Genomic DNA, 15013 nt, shown 5'->3' with positions numbered 1-15013 from the left:
CAACCTCTTTTGTGTATTATTATTATTCAACTTTTTATAGACTTTCCTCTGAGCATATGGCGATGAAAATCTACATTTCTGCTTACTATCAGTATTATTTAAGTCAACTGACTTCCCACTCTCATTGTCTGAGGAAATATTAACATTTGACTCTTTACAGGATATGACGTTCACATCTGCCTTAGTCATATGTTCATCATCCTCCATCCTTGAGCACTGAACATGTGCAGGAATCTCAGCTTGTAATAACTGGGTCTTAAACAAATTTAAAACATTTCCATGCACACAGCTTTCCAAAAAACCTATTTGATTTTCATTTTCTTTCAGAGATTGCAATAATGCATCAATTCTATGTTCCAATTCAATTTTTTCAGTCAATAATTGTTCAGTATATTTCTTCTCCTGCTTTGCTGCAATTTCTATTTCATTCTCTAAATTTTCAATATATGTACAAAAAGTCTCACAACTTGAACAACTAGATTCAAAAAGTACATTTTCAGTTACACTTTGACTTTGTTTTCCTGGCATATCAAACACCATATCATTATAACTTTTAACAAGTTTCATTATATTACGTACTTTTTTCTTTGTTTTAACTAATGAGAATCTATCCTTCTCAATGTCAGCATTTGCCTGAAAGCATTGATCATACATTAATTTCCATAAAACAGCATCAGAGACCTGTTTCGATAAACCTTTAAATTCTAATGTACTTTCATCAGCTAAAACAGCTACAAATTCCATAATTACGTTCTACTCACCAAATATCAATTTTCCGCTATCCTCGAAAATTCACGTCTGTCAAGACTTCTGAAATTCTCCGGTCTTTCACAATCAATCGATCGATTTTTCTTCTAGGTTCTTTTTCAATCTTTGCGAAGTTTAATCTCTGTTCATCACTTCCCCTCTGATCAAAGGATGGAAGTTGAAAAAAAAACTTCCGACTTATGATTGAACTGGTTGTAGCTCGCCAATTGTTATATATGAAATATATGAAATATGAAATATGATATTTCAAAGTCTTAGATCGATTGATCTTGTGTGACGAATTTCCTTAATTGGTTCTGAGTCAGCGTAATTCAAAAATGTGTATTTATTTGTACACATTTAAATACAAAAGGATGCTTACAAAAATAGTACAATAATATCTTACTTAGTATCTTTCTTTCTTATTCAATATATCATTTGTATCTTTAAAAATTGTCTAAGGTTATTACTGAGTGGCCTATCTAAAATGGCGGAATAACCCTTTGTATGCTGAATGCAGCTGAAATGTTTCTGAGGTCTTTCCTCTAGGCTGCTGCCTCTTCAAGAGACCGTCTCCTGAAACTTCCTACTATATTAACAGGCTCAAATCTCCCGCCCGAAAGATAACTCCTCCTTTCCAAAGGTGGGAGGGCTGAGAGTGGTTGTTACAACAGAGCTGACATATGTTACCACTTAAAGCGCAGCTCCACAGTCTACCATGACCGGATATAAGGGGGAAGGGAGAATTTTAAGTCTCTATGCAAACCTTCATTTACACTTAAGAAAAGCTTATATAAAATATACAATATTCCTCAAAATCCTGACAGATTTTAAATATTTACTTCTTCAATTATCGCAAGTCATAACATAGAAATTATTGTCTCAAAGTTCTCTTTCATACAGTATGAAAAATATTATATTCTGAATAAAGTATAATAAAGCCAATTAAAATTTAGATATTAAGAATATAACAGGGATACACGGCACGCTGCACTGGTGGACACACACTGCACTGGTGTCCACACGCTGCACTGGGGGACACACTGCACTGGTGACACAAGCTGCATGGGGGGTCACACACTGCACTGGTGTACACACGCTGCACTGGGGGACACACACTGAACTGGTGTCACAGGCTGCATTGGGGGACACACGCTGCATTGGTGTCACACGCTGCATTGGTGTCACACGCTGCACTGGGGGACACAGGCTGCACTGGTGACACAAGCTGCATGGGGGGTCACATGCTGCACTGGGGGACACACACTGAACTAGTGTCACAGGCTGCATTGGGGGACACACGCTGCACGGGGGACACGCGCTGCATTGGGGGACACGCGCTGCATTGGGGGACATGGGCAAGCTGCATTTTTTGGGCATGGATAAAGTTGTTCATAGAAGCTTCCTCTTGACAGTTATGGTAACTTTAAATCAGAAACAGAAATGTTTTACTTTTGTTATACATTGTAAAAAAAAAAACAAAGTATCAAAATAATGCTTTTTGGGGGGGCCTTCCTGATTTCTTGCACCGGGGCCCTGAGGTTTCTAGTTACGCCTCTGGTGTCCAGTCACGCCTTTCAGCTTTCCCTCCACCAGAATACACAGCAGATAGTTACAGCAGGGGTTAACCATACAGCCCTCAACAGTTTACAGGGCATAGGTTGAAGGCTTGCAATCATGAGGGCAACAGTTAACTGGACAGAGGTTCACAGGCTGAGGCTAGCTCAATCACAAGGGGAAACAGCTCAAAGGGCAGGCATCATTTCCACTTTTTCCAGGGCTTGAGTAACATGGCAGCAGGGTAGATTACTCACACCAGTGACTTCAGACAATTGCAGATGGTCATGAAACAGGCGGTGTAATTGTTATTTGTTATGCAGTGATCTTCCTCTGTCTGCTTACCAATACCTCCCCTCATGTGTTCAGACTAAGAGGCCAGACACTTCCACCTGGTGGTTTTTATAACCTCTCCTCTAGCATGGCTCTACCCCAGGCCCTATCAGGGAACCTTATATTAACCTGTGCACCGCAAGCTAGTAGTGATTAGAAACCACTAAAGTATCCAAGGTGTGGTTGGGTTCCTGCTTGCTGTGTGCTCTATGTTTGTCTCTGTTACTGACATTGGTGTGTTCTCAGCGATTCCTGTCTGCTTGTGACCTTCACTTTTTGGCATGTCCACAACCATCCCTGTCTGCCTGTGACCCAGAACCTTTGGCGTGTACTCTGTTCCAGTCTGCTAGTTGCCCTGAACTCTGCCTTATCCCCTTACTATCATTGTTGTCCCAGCCTGCTGCTTCCTTCTCTTGTAGTCTACTGAGAGTGTGAGCTGTGAGACCCTAGGGGCCGCGACCTGGAGCCAGACTGCTGCGAAGTCCATCCTCACCACTGGAGGCTCTGGTGAACACCTGCTGGCTCTTAGACTCCGCGCCCTGGGGAATCTATGCTCCAGCTCCCATTGGGATCTGTGTTAGTGATCCTGTAGACCTGTGTCCTGAATCTCCCTGGGTACAATCTGCAGCAGTCAGTCCTAAGATCAGCTACCTGTACCTAGCAGTGCACTTCTAACTTCTATGGAGTGCATCTGTCACCTGGTCTCAGGAGACCTTACAGGCAGAGGATCAGAGAGGGCCCTGGTGTCCCCTGGGTCAGAGATGGCAAATATGAGGGGTCATGGGCATCTGGGTGCAGCTCAGCAGTGACCAACTAATCTATCTTGCATAGAATCACGTTTCCAGCTGTATGTTTCTTTGTTCTATGTTGTGTTGGTAACATATTCTGATCCTTGAGTTGACAGTCGCTCCATCAATAATAATCATTGTCTCTTATTTCCAGACCATCATACAAAAAAATGGTTAAATTAGCACAGGTTGCTATTTGTATGTACAAAGACAGCAACACGTGAGCAGTAGCGCCACGTCAAGGCTTCAACCCTTGCTACTGTCCATTCACACAACATTCATTCATGCAATCACACACACTCTAGTCACTCTACACATACACAATTACACACATTCATTACAAAAAAGGATGATGGAAGGAATAAAGGGAGTAATTGGATTGCTTGACAAAAACAAATTCTATTTAAATCTTGGGGTCACACCGAAGAGAACTGCTATTGTGAATGTCAACTTCAAGTGGTAAGAAAATAAAAAAAAATGCTTTTCCTCAACATTTGGATGGTTCCTCTGAGCCCCATGTATCTTCTTCACATGGTGGCAATAATTCGGGTCTCACAAGTTAAGGGTAGGGTAACCCAGCTTGGGGAGGTTAAATTTGAGGAAAGTTATTTGTTCCATCAAATGGGGTGTTAGTTGTGCACGGTGTGGATTAAGGATGTTCCCAGTAATAGAGAAAACTCTCTCACTTTGCACACTGGTTGGAGGACAGGATAGTAGTTTCTGGGCAACCAGGCAAAGACCAGGCCACACACTTTTCTTACCATCCCAATAGGTCAAAGGGTCCTCTGTAGGAAGCAAAGGGGCTTCATATAGGTAGGCCCTGACCATTTCAGAGGCACTGCTCTCCTCTCGATTACCTGCTGCTTGACCTGCATCCACCAGATTGTCAAGTGCCTCTACCCAACATGCACATGCTCCACTCAGTTGTTTTTGAGTGATGGTGTCAGGCCTTGAAATAGCAGTCATTGCAGGTGAATGTTCCAAATCGGCCTCATTCAGCATACCTCTTTGTTGCTGCAAATTATGGACTCTTTCAATGAGTTTTTCTTTCCAGTAGGAAAGGCTGTTGTCTCTGAGTGCCAGTTTACCTTTGATCCTGGGATCACACAGGGTAGCCAGCATGAGTTCAGGGCTTTTGCGGACACGGTCATTTAGCCGATCTTTTAAATTGTCTTGTAGCTTTCTGATGAAAGACGCTACATCGGCATGAAGTGGGCTGCCACAAACCGGCTCACTGCTTTCTAGGAATGATCGCATCTTATCAATGAGATAGGTAAACAAGGGTATGACCTGTCCTAGGCTGGCATTGCTCTGACTCAAGTTTTCCGTCACATTGCGAAAAGGTTTTAAGACAGAAACAAGCTGGCCAATTATACACCAGTCATCACGTCCCAGTGTGGAATCAATCCCAATGCTATGGTGAGATGATATATTGTGGATGGCTGTCTTTTGCTCCAAAATGCGTTCCAGCATTTCCAGGGTATAGTTCCACCGGGTGCTGACATCTTGTTTCAGGCGATGTATGGGGAGCCCTGATTGTTCTTGCTCCTCCCTCAACAGTTGACTAGCAACTACACTGCGGTGGAAATGCCCTGCAATTTTCCTGCAAAGGTCCAAAATGTGAGCAATCTTGTTGTTTTTCTCCACTGGGATTGCACCCTTGACCACTAAATGCAGTATGTGTGCAGAACAGCGCACACCGACAAAAGATCCATCTTGGAGTGCTTTGACCATGTTTGAACCTCCGTCTGTCACTATGAACCCAACAGAAACATTGGTGTCTGCCTGCTCTCCAAACCAATTGGCCAACATCGCTCTAATTGCCCGCAATATGTTGGCAGAGCTGTGTCTATCATCGCGGACTTCTGTGTGCAGCAGGTAAGCTTGATAACCCTGCTGGTCTTGAGCTGCAGACCTGCTTCCTGATGAAGTTTGAGCTCTTGCAGTAGTGCCACCACCAACAGGCACAGTGGCCTGCCACCAGTGTGCAGTCAAAGACAGGAAAGCATGTTGACCGCTGGGAGCTGTCCACAAATCAGTGGTCAAATGTATTGTCTGACCCTCAGCTTTGGCCATTGTTTCCTTTAGTAATGCAGCACACGAATGGTACAGTGCTGGAACAATCTTTCTGCTGAAAGTTGTTCGTGCAGGAATAACGTATCGTGGAGCAACGGCATGCATCAGCTGTTTAAATGGCTCCCCTTCAATCATGCGAAAAGAGGCTCCTCCAACAGCAATGAATTGGCCAATGAGGCGGGTGATCTTGTTGGCCTGCTGTTTTGACATGCCCTTGGAGCTAAAGCCAACAAAACTATCTAGGGTGGGCTGATAATGTCCTTGGGAGGATGAGGAGCCTGATTGGGCCTGCAGTGGAACTACTGCATGTGGACGGTTTGTCCTAATTGAACCCTCTCTATGGGCTGTGCTCTGAGTCTGTGGTGTGGCTGAGGAGGTACCACCAGTACAGTCAGAGTCTGTTATGCTGCTTCCTGCTCTACCATCTTTTTCTGCCTCTGCCCGCAGTAAAGTAGAACTGTGGTGATTTCTGAGATGCAGGTTCATACCAGCGTTGGTTAAATGTCCCAACTTTTTACCCCTGCTGACTTGCTTCCCACACAACTTGCACTTTGCAAAGAACCCGCCTTCCACTGTTTGGAAGTATTTCCACACATTGCTGCGGCGGGATGCAGCCCCTTTACCCTGATCACTAGTAGTAGTATGGGCTGATATAGCTGCAGCAGGTAGCACACCAGTGGTGGAAGCTGTTGCAGGGGTGCTGGGGAGGTCAGTGTTATCATCACAGGATTCTTCAACTATAATAACAGAGGGAGAAGGGGAGTTAGCAGCAGATGAAAAAAGTGGACTGCTACCTGTCCTACTCCTCACAGAATATTCCTCTTGCACGTGCTCTACGTCATGCTGCAACTCTTGTGGGGTAAGAGTGTATAAAACGTCTGCAGTGGTTGGGGAAAGAGGAGCATCACATTCAGAATCATTCTCTTGGGACAATGATATAAAAGTCTTGCACTCTGTCTCTGCTGCTGTCTTCCTCAATTGCTTGTTTGGGGAGCTGGGCAGTGTCACTGGCTGTGTGATTGGTGGTTGTGAGTGTACAGGCAACGCCACTTGTTTTACACTAGGTTTCTTGCCTATCCCATAAAAATAAGAAGCCATGACACCTGTAGAAGCAGAAGGAAGCACTGCACTGGCAGTGGAAGCTGCAGCAGATGGTGGTCTGGCAGGAAAACTCATAGTAGAACTGGTGGTGGTGGTGGTGGCACCCACTGTTGTGGACAGCATGTTTGTGGTGGCAGAAGTGTCAGCGACACTAGTAGCAGAGACCTTGCCACTTCTTTTAGCAAGGCGTCCACCGCGACCGCGTCCACTACCTCTACCTGCCTTCGCGTTTCCAGAACGGTACATTGCTATTTCTGTATATATATTATATACTAGTACTCGTTTGAACAGAAACAGGTGGACTGGTGATAGCGATCACAGTGATGATGATCAGACAGGTAACACAAGTCTAATAGATCCCCACACAACACAGGCAGCCTCTGAGGCTATAGCAGCAACACTAGAATCACTAAGCTTCTCACACTAACACTATAGCATCAGATTTTTAGGAAAAAGCTAAGTTCAACTGTAGCTTGCTTCACTATTGTTCTGCTGCTGTGCTTATGCTTGATTGCTGAATGATTCAGGAACACAAACGGACTAGCTAAGATTGACTGTCTTCTGAAATAATTCAGTGTGTCTGTCTCTCTCTGCTAGCAAATCGTAAGTGAATGTAAGTTGGCTGTACACGTGTTCTGTTAGTTTACTGCTCCTCCTCTCTGGTTACAATCAGCCAATAACATTCATCATCATCATTATTTTTTTTTTATTTTACTTCCCCCACCCAATTCCAGTATCGTTTCTCTCTGTCGATTCTGTTCTCTCTATGTCGAATATTTACTCTCTGTCGAAGCTTTTCTATATAATAGGACTAATAGAGGTAAACGAAACTTAGGCACATTCGACCACAGGTTCAATTGACAACATATGGAGTCACGTCGAATCTCCTAAGGTAATAGAGGTAAACGAAACTTAGGCACATTCGACCACAGGTTCAATAGACAACATATGGAGTCACGTCGAATCTCCTAAGGTAATAGAGGTAAACGAAACTTAGGCACATTCGACTACAGGTTCAATAGACATATGGAGTCACGTCGAATCTCCTAAGGTAATAGAGGTAAACGAAACTTAGGCACATTCGACCACAGGTTCAATAGACATATGGAGTCACGTCGAATCTCCTATTCAATATCGAACGGTCACTTCGAATCTCCTATTCTATATCGAACTGTTGTAACAACGAAAACGAAAAAAAGCATTTATTTATGTCGGATCTTTCGTTTTTCGGAATCTGCACTTTCGTTATCGTTTGTCAAAACGAAAACGAAAATACCTGAAATTCGGACGAAAATGCATTCGGACGAAAACGAATGCACATGTCTAGTAGGGAGGTGTCTTCCAGCCAAGAGAGTCTCTCTCTGCTGTCCATCTGGCAGAGGAGTGCAGTAGCAGCGCAGAGACTTGAGTCAAGAGAGGAAAGTGGGATGCCTTATGCTGGCGCTGGCCCTGACCACACTGTCCAGACAGACTGGGTCTAAGATGGATGTGAATGCATAAAGCAACATTTGAAAAAAGAATTGGCGTACTCTGAAAAAGTAAGCCTGACCCATACAGTCCATTGTACTTGATAAGAGGAAGTGGATCTTTTTGAGGGAGTTCCTTTTTTGTAAACAAAAAGAAAGTTACAACATGGTAACCACTTACTGTAATTCCCTTTCCAATTTACAGACAACTGATAATGCAATTTCCTTAAAACTGAGCTCTGTAGCTCTTGCAGAATTCCAGTGGTTTCTAACCAAAATAATGTACGATAATAAAATGATAAGGTACCTGAAGCACATTAAACTGAATCTATAGTCTTTTTAAAGCTGAGCTTGAGGAAAATGAAAAAAAACATGAACAAACCCAGCTATGTGTTAAGCAGCCCACCCATAGATATTTATTGTTTGTTTTGTTCAACCAGCAGGGTAAATTAAGAAAAATCTGATAGCAGTGAACCAAGTGGTCAGCGGTGTTTGCTCGGTTCTCAGTCTTAGCCCTTGTACACGCGGTCGGAGATTCCAACGACCAAATCCGTCTGAGTTATTCCGACGGATTCATTCCGGGCCAGGTCCGGAAGTGATGTTGCATACACACGGTCGGACCAAGTTGTCTGAATTTGCGGTTGCCAAGAACGCGGTGACGTAAGCCGTGAACGGCAGGCCTACAAAAGGGAAGTTCAGCACCACGTTTGGCACCCTTTGGGCTCCTTCTGCTGATCTCGTATCTATCGCGTGTTAGTAGAAGTTTGGTGAGAGACGATTCGCGCTTTTCAGATTTGTGATTCAGATCGCTACTGCTCTTTCGTTTGTGCTTGTGTGTACGTATCTGATAATCAGTGCGTGCAGTCAGTAAGTATTTGTTTCTCATTGTGGACTATATCTTGGTATAGTACGCTTTTGAAAGGCATTTCTTATTGTCTGCTTGCTTCTGCTATTCAGGTCGTTCTTTCAGGCCTTGCTGTTTATCGGTGCTTTCTGGTGTCCGTTCTGACGAGCCGACCGTTTTGAAACCATGTTTCGTCTATGTACTCGTCGTAGAGTTTGTGCTGTGCAGGGGCTTCGTGTTGGGGTTGTTACTTTTTTTATAATTGTCATTTTTATTAATTTTCAAAGCAAAAACAATACACTAGTGCATTGGAAGATTCAGTACACAAAGAGAGATATAGATCATGGTGAAAAACATAAGTTACAACAGACAGAGAAAAATGTCCACATACGCAGGCACAGAGGTGAACTGCGTATCCGTATCACGTACTGTAAAGAACAGTTAATGTAAATCAAACAAACTATTCTGATCAACAAGTGGCCGGAGGCCAAAAGAGAAAGGCAAAACTTTCGAACATTCACATGGTCAGCATAGTTAGTCCCCGGAAGGGGAGGGACAGAATACCCGGAGAACTGGGTAGGGAAGGGGGGGCAGTAGCCACCAACAAAGATCCCCGGTCGGTAGCTGCAGTCAGATGGATGTACCGGCAGGGGGAGCCCCATATGCCGATCGATCCCAGGGTTCCCACACTTTATCGAACTGGGGAACCAAATCATGCACCGAGGCTGTCAAATACTCCATTCTCCTAATTTCAGACACCAGTTGGAGTAACCTAGGCCAGGGGGGGGTTGCACTGGACAACCAGCACAATGGGACAAGCCTCTTAGCAGCAAGTAAAATGTAGGAAACCAGTCAATTGGTGTTTTTAGGTATACCTGGTACAGGGAGACCCAGCAAACAATGTAGGGGATCAATCGGGAGGGATACCCCTGTCACCTCCACCACCAAAGACCCCCACCGCTATCCAGAAGGGCCGTATCAAAGGGCATTTCCAGAAGATATGAAACAATGACCCGATGCCAAGTCCACATCGCCAACAAGATGACGAGACTGAGGAATCGTATTTGTGGATGACATCGGGGGTCTTATACCAAAACATAAGGATTTTTATTGCTGTTTCCCTTTGCGTGACACACTTAGAGGATTTGAAAGTAGAGGACCAAATCCTATCCCACGACTGCAGGGAGATAGGCTTGCCCAACAACTGAGACCATCTGCTCATGTACAAATGCGTAGATTCGTTTAGAGGGGTCGACTCATGGAGGATTCGGTGAATAGAGGAAATTAAATTAAGTTGATGTGGGCCTTGAGCGCAGATATGTTCAAAAGCTGTGGGAGTGTCAAGGGTTAAAGTCTGAGACTTAGAGCTAAAAAAGTGTCTCACCTGTAGGTAGAAGTAAAACGAATGTTTGGGAATGTCATATTTTTCTCGCAAGGTCTCAAAGGCATGGAGTCTATGGGAGACAGGGTGTACCAGGTGTCTAAGTTGGAAAAGAGGGGGATCTAGCCACGGGGAAATCCTACCCATAGACAATCCATCAGGGATAGTAGGATTAAATAAGACATTTGTGAGGGGGGGGCAAGCCGAGGAGAGGGAGTACTTTTTGTTACACTTTTGCCACACGTCCAAAGTAAATGACATTGGGCCCGTACATTGACGTCTAAGGGTAGAGGGCAGTAGGGATGGGACGCCCCAGATCAAGGAGCATGGGTGAACCGGATACAGGACCCCCTTTTCAATAGCAGCCCACCGACTTGTGGCATTAAGAGAGGACCAGGTAGCAATAATTCGTAAATGGGTAGCTTGATAATATTTCACAATATCCGGAGCACCCAACCCTCCCCGACCCGTGGGCGCAAACACCACAGAGCTGGCAAAGCGATGAGACCTGTCAGCCCAAATAAATTTAAGAAAACGTCGTCGGAGAAGTTTAAGCTGAGGGGTCGGAACGGCGACTGGCAGTGTCTCAAAGTGGTAGAGCAGTCTGAGCAAGACTGACATTTTAAGGACGTTGATCCTGCCCAGCAGGGATAAAGGGTATTTAGACCAGGTCAGTAGTGAATTATTTATATCCTGAAACAGGGCAGGAAAGTTTGCACGGAACAGGTGGGAGTAAGAAGGGGTTAGAAAAACCCCCAGGTACTTGAGTGAATCACTGCACCATCTATAGGGATAAGATTCTTTTAATCTAGAAAGTTGTGTGGCAGGAATGTGTATGGGGAGGGCCTCAGTTTTAGAGGTGTTAACCTTGTACCCAGAAATACCCCCAAAGGATGTTAGTAGCTTGTGCAATGAGGGGAGGGATACCTGTGGATTGGTAATAGTTAGCAAGACGTCGTCAGCAAAAAGTGATAATTTGTACTCTCCCTGTCGCATCACCACCCCACGGATATCTGGATGAGAGCGTACAGCCTCGGCCAGGGGTTCCAGACATAGAATAAATATTAGCGGAGATAAAGGACACCCCTGCCGAGTACCATTCAACAGGGGGAAGCGAGGCGACAGAAAGGACGACATCTGCACCTGGGCTGGGGTTGTTACTTTGACACAAGCCCGATCCATGAACAGGGAGGGGAGGCGTTTGTGGACCAAGAATTGGTTGCGCCAGCGTGACCAGTTCCCGCACATGCCTTTGCTCCGTGAGATCCGGGAGAATAATCCTGATGATTTCAGGAATTATCTCCGGATGACGGACCCCGTTTTTCACCTTCTGCTGGTTTTGCTGACCCCTTATATCAGCAGGCAGGATACCTGCATGCGGCAAGCCATCACTCCGGAGCAGAGGCTCATCGCCACGTTGCGCAACTTGGCGACAGGGAGAAGCCTTCAGGACCTCAAGTTCTCCACAGGCATCTCCCCCCCCAGGCTCAGGGGATCATTATTCCAGAGACCTGTTCTGCCATCATTCAGGTACTGCAGAAGGACTATATGAAGGTAAGTTTTATCCTTTACCATCACATTCTATGTATTTCATGATGGCTAATGTCTTGCATTTCTTTCCTCATTCCCTAATTACCATCATTGCAATATGCTTTTAATTCATATGCTCTGCCCCTTTGTCCTCAGGCATATAACTTCCCCACCATGCTCTTCTTGGCCCATAAAACTATAGTCTAGTCACTTACCAATGTCTTTTGTCAGCTTCATAGTATTGCTTTCCCCTAAACACCCCCTATAATGTCTACAAATGTGATGTGTGTGCTTCAATTCATGCAGAGTCACTTTTTTAAATTTTTGGGGTTGTGCCAAACTCATTAGGAACCCCCCTCCCCCCAACTGCTAGCTCAGCTGATAGCAATCCTCTATCTGATGACTTAACCAAACCCAATACACACTATACCTACCTTTTTGATGATCACATTTATGGATGAATTCACCTAAGCATGTAGTGCAAGGGCCTGCCACAATACTTTCAAATGCTATTTTTATTTAGTTTTTTCACCTATTAATTAATGTCAAAATGTGCTTCCATTTAGGTATTTTTTTTGGTATTATGACACTTCTTACCTTTCCGGTGGGCTGCCAATAGTGTAACTAAGGAGGGGCTACTCAAAGTATCACACATTATTTAGGCATTCAGTTCTCAATCAAGTGGAGAGGGTTACCTGTCCAAAACACCCCCCCTCATTTTTTACCAAGGGCCCATCAGATGGGGGAGGGATGGGGGGGTGATGACTCTCATAAGGGGCCCTTATACTTTAGGCTTTAAATACTCAGTTCCCAAAATGTTATACTAATTTTGACCAAAAATGTTGGTGTCTAATCTGCTTGCAATGTTGATTTGTCAAATTACTAATTCTTGGTCTTGTTTCACTCCACAGTGTCCTTCAACGCCACAGGAATGGCAGACTGTGGCCTCCCACTTTGCCAGTCGTTGGGACTTTCCCAATTGTGGAGGAGCAATAGATGGGAAGCACGTCCGCATCGTCCCACCACCCAACTCGGGTACGTACTATTTTAACTACAAGGGGTTTAATAGTATTGTGATGTTGGCGGTGGTGTCTGCGACATATGGGTTTTTGTATGTGGACGTGGGGCAAAATGGTCGGATGGTGGAGTCTTCGCATGGACGGAGTTCTACTGGCAGCTCTAGAGTGGCAGTCTGGGCTTGCCACCCCCAGAGGAGAATCAGGAAGGGCTCCCGTTTGTCTTCATCGCGGATGAGGCATTTGCCCTGGCGAACCATCTGATGCGGCCTTTCCCGATGAGGACCCTCACCCCAGACCGGAGGATTTTTAATTTCCGCCTGTCCAGAGCCCGAAGAGTGGTGGAGAACACTTTTGGTATACTGGCCAGCCGGTTCCGCCTTTTTCTTACGCCTATTCACATGGCGGAATACAAACTGAATCATATAGTGCTGGCATGCTATGTTCTGCACAATTTTCTTAAAGTTTCTGTGAACTATGCGGTCTCAGTTGGCCAACAAGAAGGAGACTTGATGGAAAATGAAGATAACCTCAAGGGTCTGGCTTGCCCCCCCCCCCCCCCAAAGCGCCCGTGAGGTTAGAACCCAATACATGGACTACTTTGTGGATAGGGGGGCCATTGATATGCCAGACAATGTCTGGGAGGCATTTTCAAAATAAATTTTACTTTGAAACTCCTTCATTTACTGCTTGGCTTGCTTTTAGGTGTCTCCTAGGTAAATTTTGTTTTTTCCTTGTTGTGTCTTTTTCACCAACAGTGCAAACCCAATTTCTGAGCGAGATGAGGGGACAGTCTCTTCTTCAGATAAGCTTATTATGTTGTGGGTCTGCTACACACACACCTTGTTTTTGGTAACTAATGTATGTAGTGCATTACTGACCACAATCCTGCTCATTTTCAGCACCATGGCAGGAAAATGTCATGATTGTCCAAATTTACACATCACTGTGGGTGTTTTTTACTAAAGGCACATCCACTATGCACTACAAGTGCACTGCAAAAGTACACCTGAAACTGCACTTGGAGTGCAAAGTGGAGTTTCCTTTAGTAAATAACACCCATTCTCACCGCAAACTAAAATTTTACTCCAAAAATACATGTTTGGCGCAATGAAAAAGGAAGCCACACATTGTTGATAATTTAACTTTTTAATCCAAGCACATTCACATGTGCATTTAGAAATGTTTTTTACAACAAAACAAGATATTGTGTGTATCAAAAACAGACTTTTAGCTAATTTTTTTTTTTTTACTTGGTGTTTTTGTGTAAACAGGCATGTATCAAAGCGCAAAATACAGAACACAGGAACTTACAAAGTTCAACTTTGAAAAGTGAAGACAATATCAGACATGAGTATGTACAAACTGGGCTGATATTGCTTTCATCACATGGGGTGTCACCCCTGGAAAATCCAAATTTGGTAGATGCACAGAGTGTGTCAACATGTGCTATCTCCCATCATGGGGGATCAATGTACATGCTTTGGGGCTGCAACCCCTTCATCTCAGCTACTTTCCACAAAACACGTACATTGATCCCCCATGATGGGAGATAGCGCATGTTTACACACTCTGTGCATCTTCCAAATTTCTATTTTCTAAAAATGCAAAAGTTGTGTTTTAAAATTGCAAAACTAAAACCCTAGCTAGTTTTTGGTGTTTCACACTCTCCCCAAAACATCAATGATGTTCTTCATTTTATCCTTAGCATCATTGATGTTTTGCTGTATGTTTTCCAAATCCCGATTGCACCCCATTATCTCCCCAATCAGGATCTGGGCACTTTCACTGGTAAAACGGAAATCTTCTTCCACATCACCTACAAAACAAAGCAAAAAAACACACCATGTAATAAAAATATGGTGAGATACATTGATGAGCTTACCGGAAGCTGTGTTCTCCGACACTCACCTGTTGTGGTGACAATTTGTCCAACCTCACCGATCTCTCCTTCCTCCTCCTCCTCCTCCTCCTCCTGCTCCTCTGCTTCTGGTTTTGGAATTTGTCCTTCTTTGGGAAGGGGCGTGGTCCCTGGTGTCCTCATACTTGCCGAGTCTTCTCTCCCCTATGAGAATGGAAATAAAACAATAATTAGCACACAGAGGGCAGAATTAGAAATATGAAACATTGTTTGGAAGTGTTGTACAATTGTTTCTTTTGGCAGAGCTTCAAGG

This window comes from Lithobates pipiens, unplaced genomic scaffold (genome assembly GCF_037356315.1).
Source record: "Lithobates pipiens isolate NorthernLeopardFrog02 unplaced genomic scaffold, aLitPip1_a1.2 Scaffold_19, whole genome shotgun sequence".
Classification (NCBI taxonomy): Eukaryota; Metazoa; Chordata; class Amphibia; order Anura; family Ranidae; genus Lithobates; species Lithobates pipiens.
The sequence above is the reverse complement of the archived record's forward strand: the minus strand, read 5'-3'. Positions refer to the sequence as shown.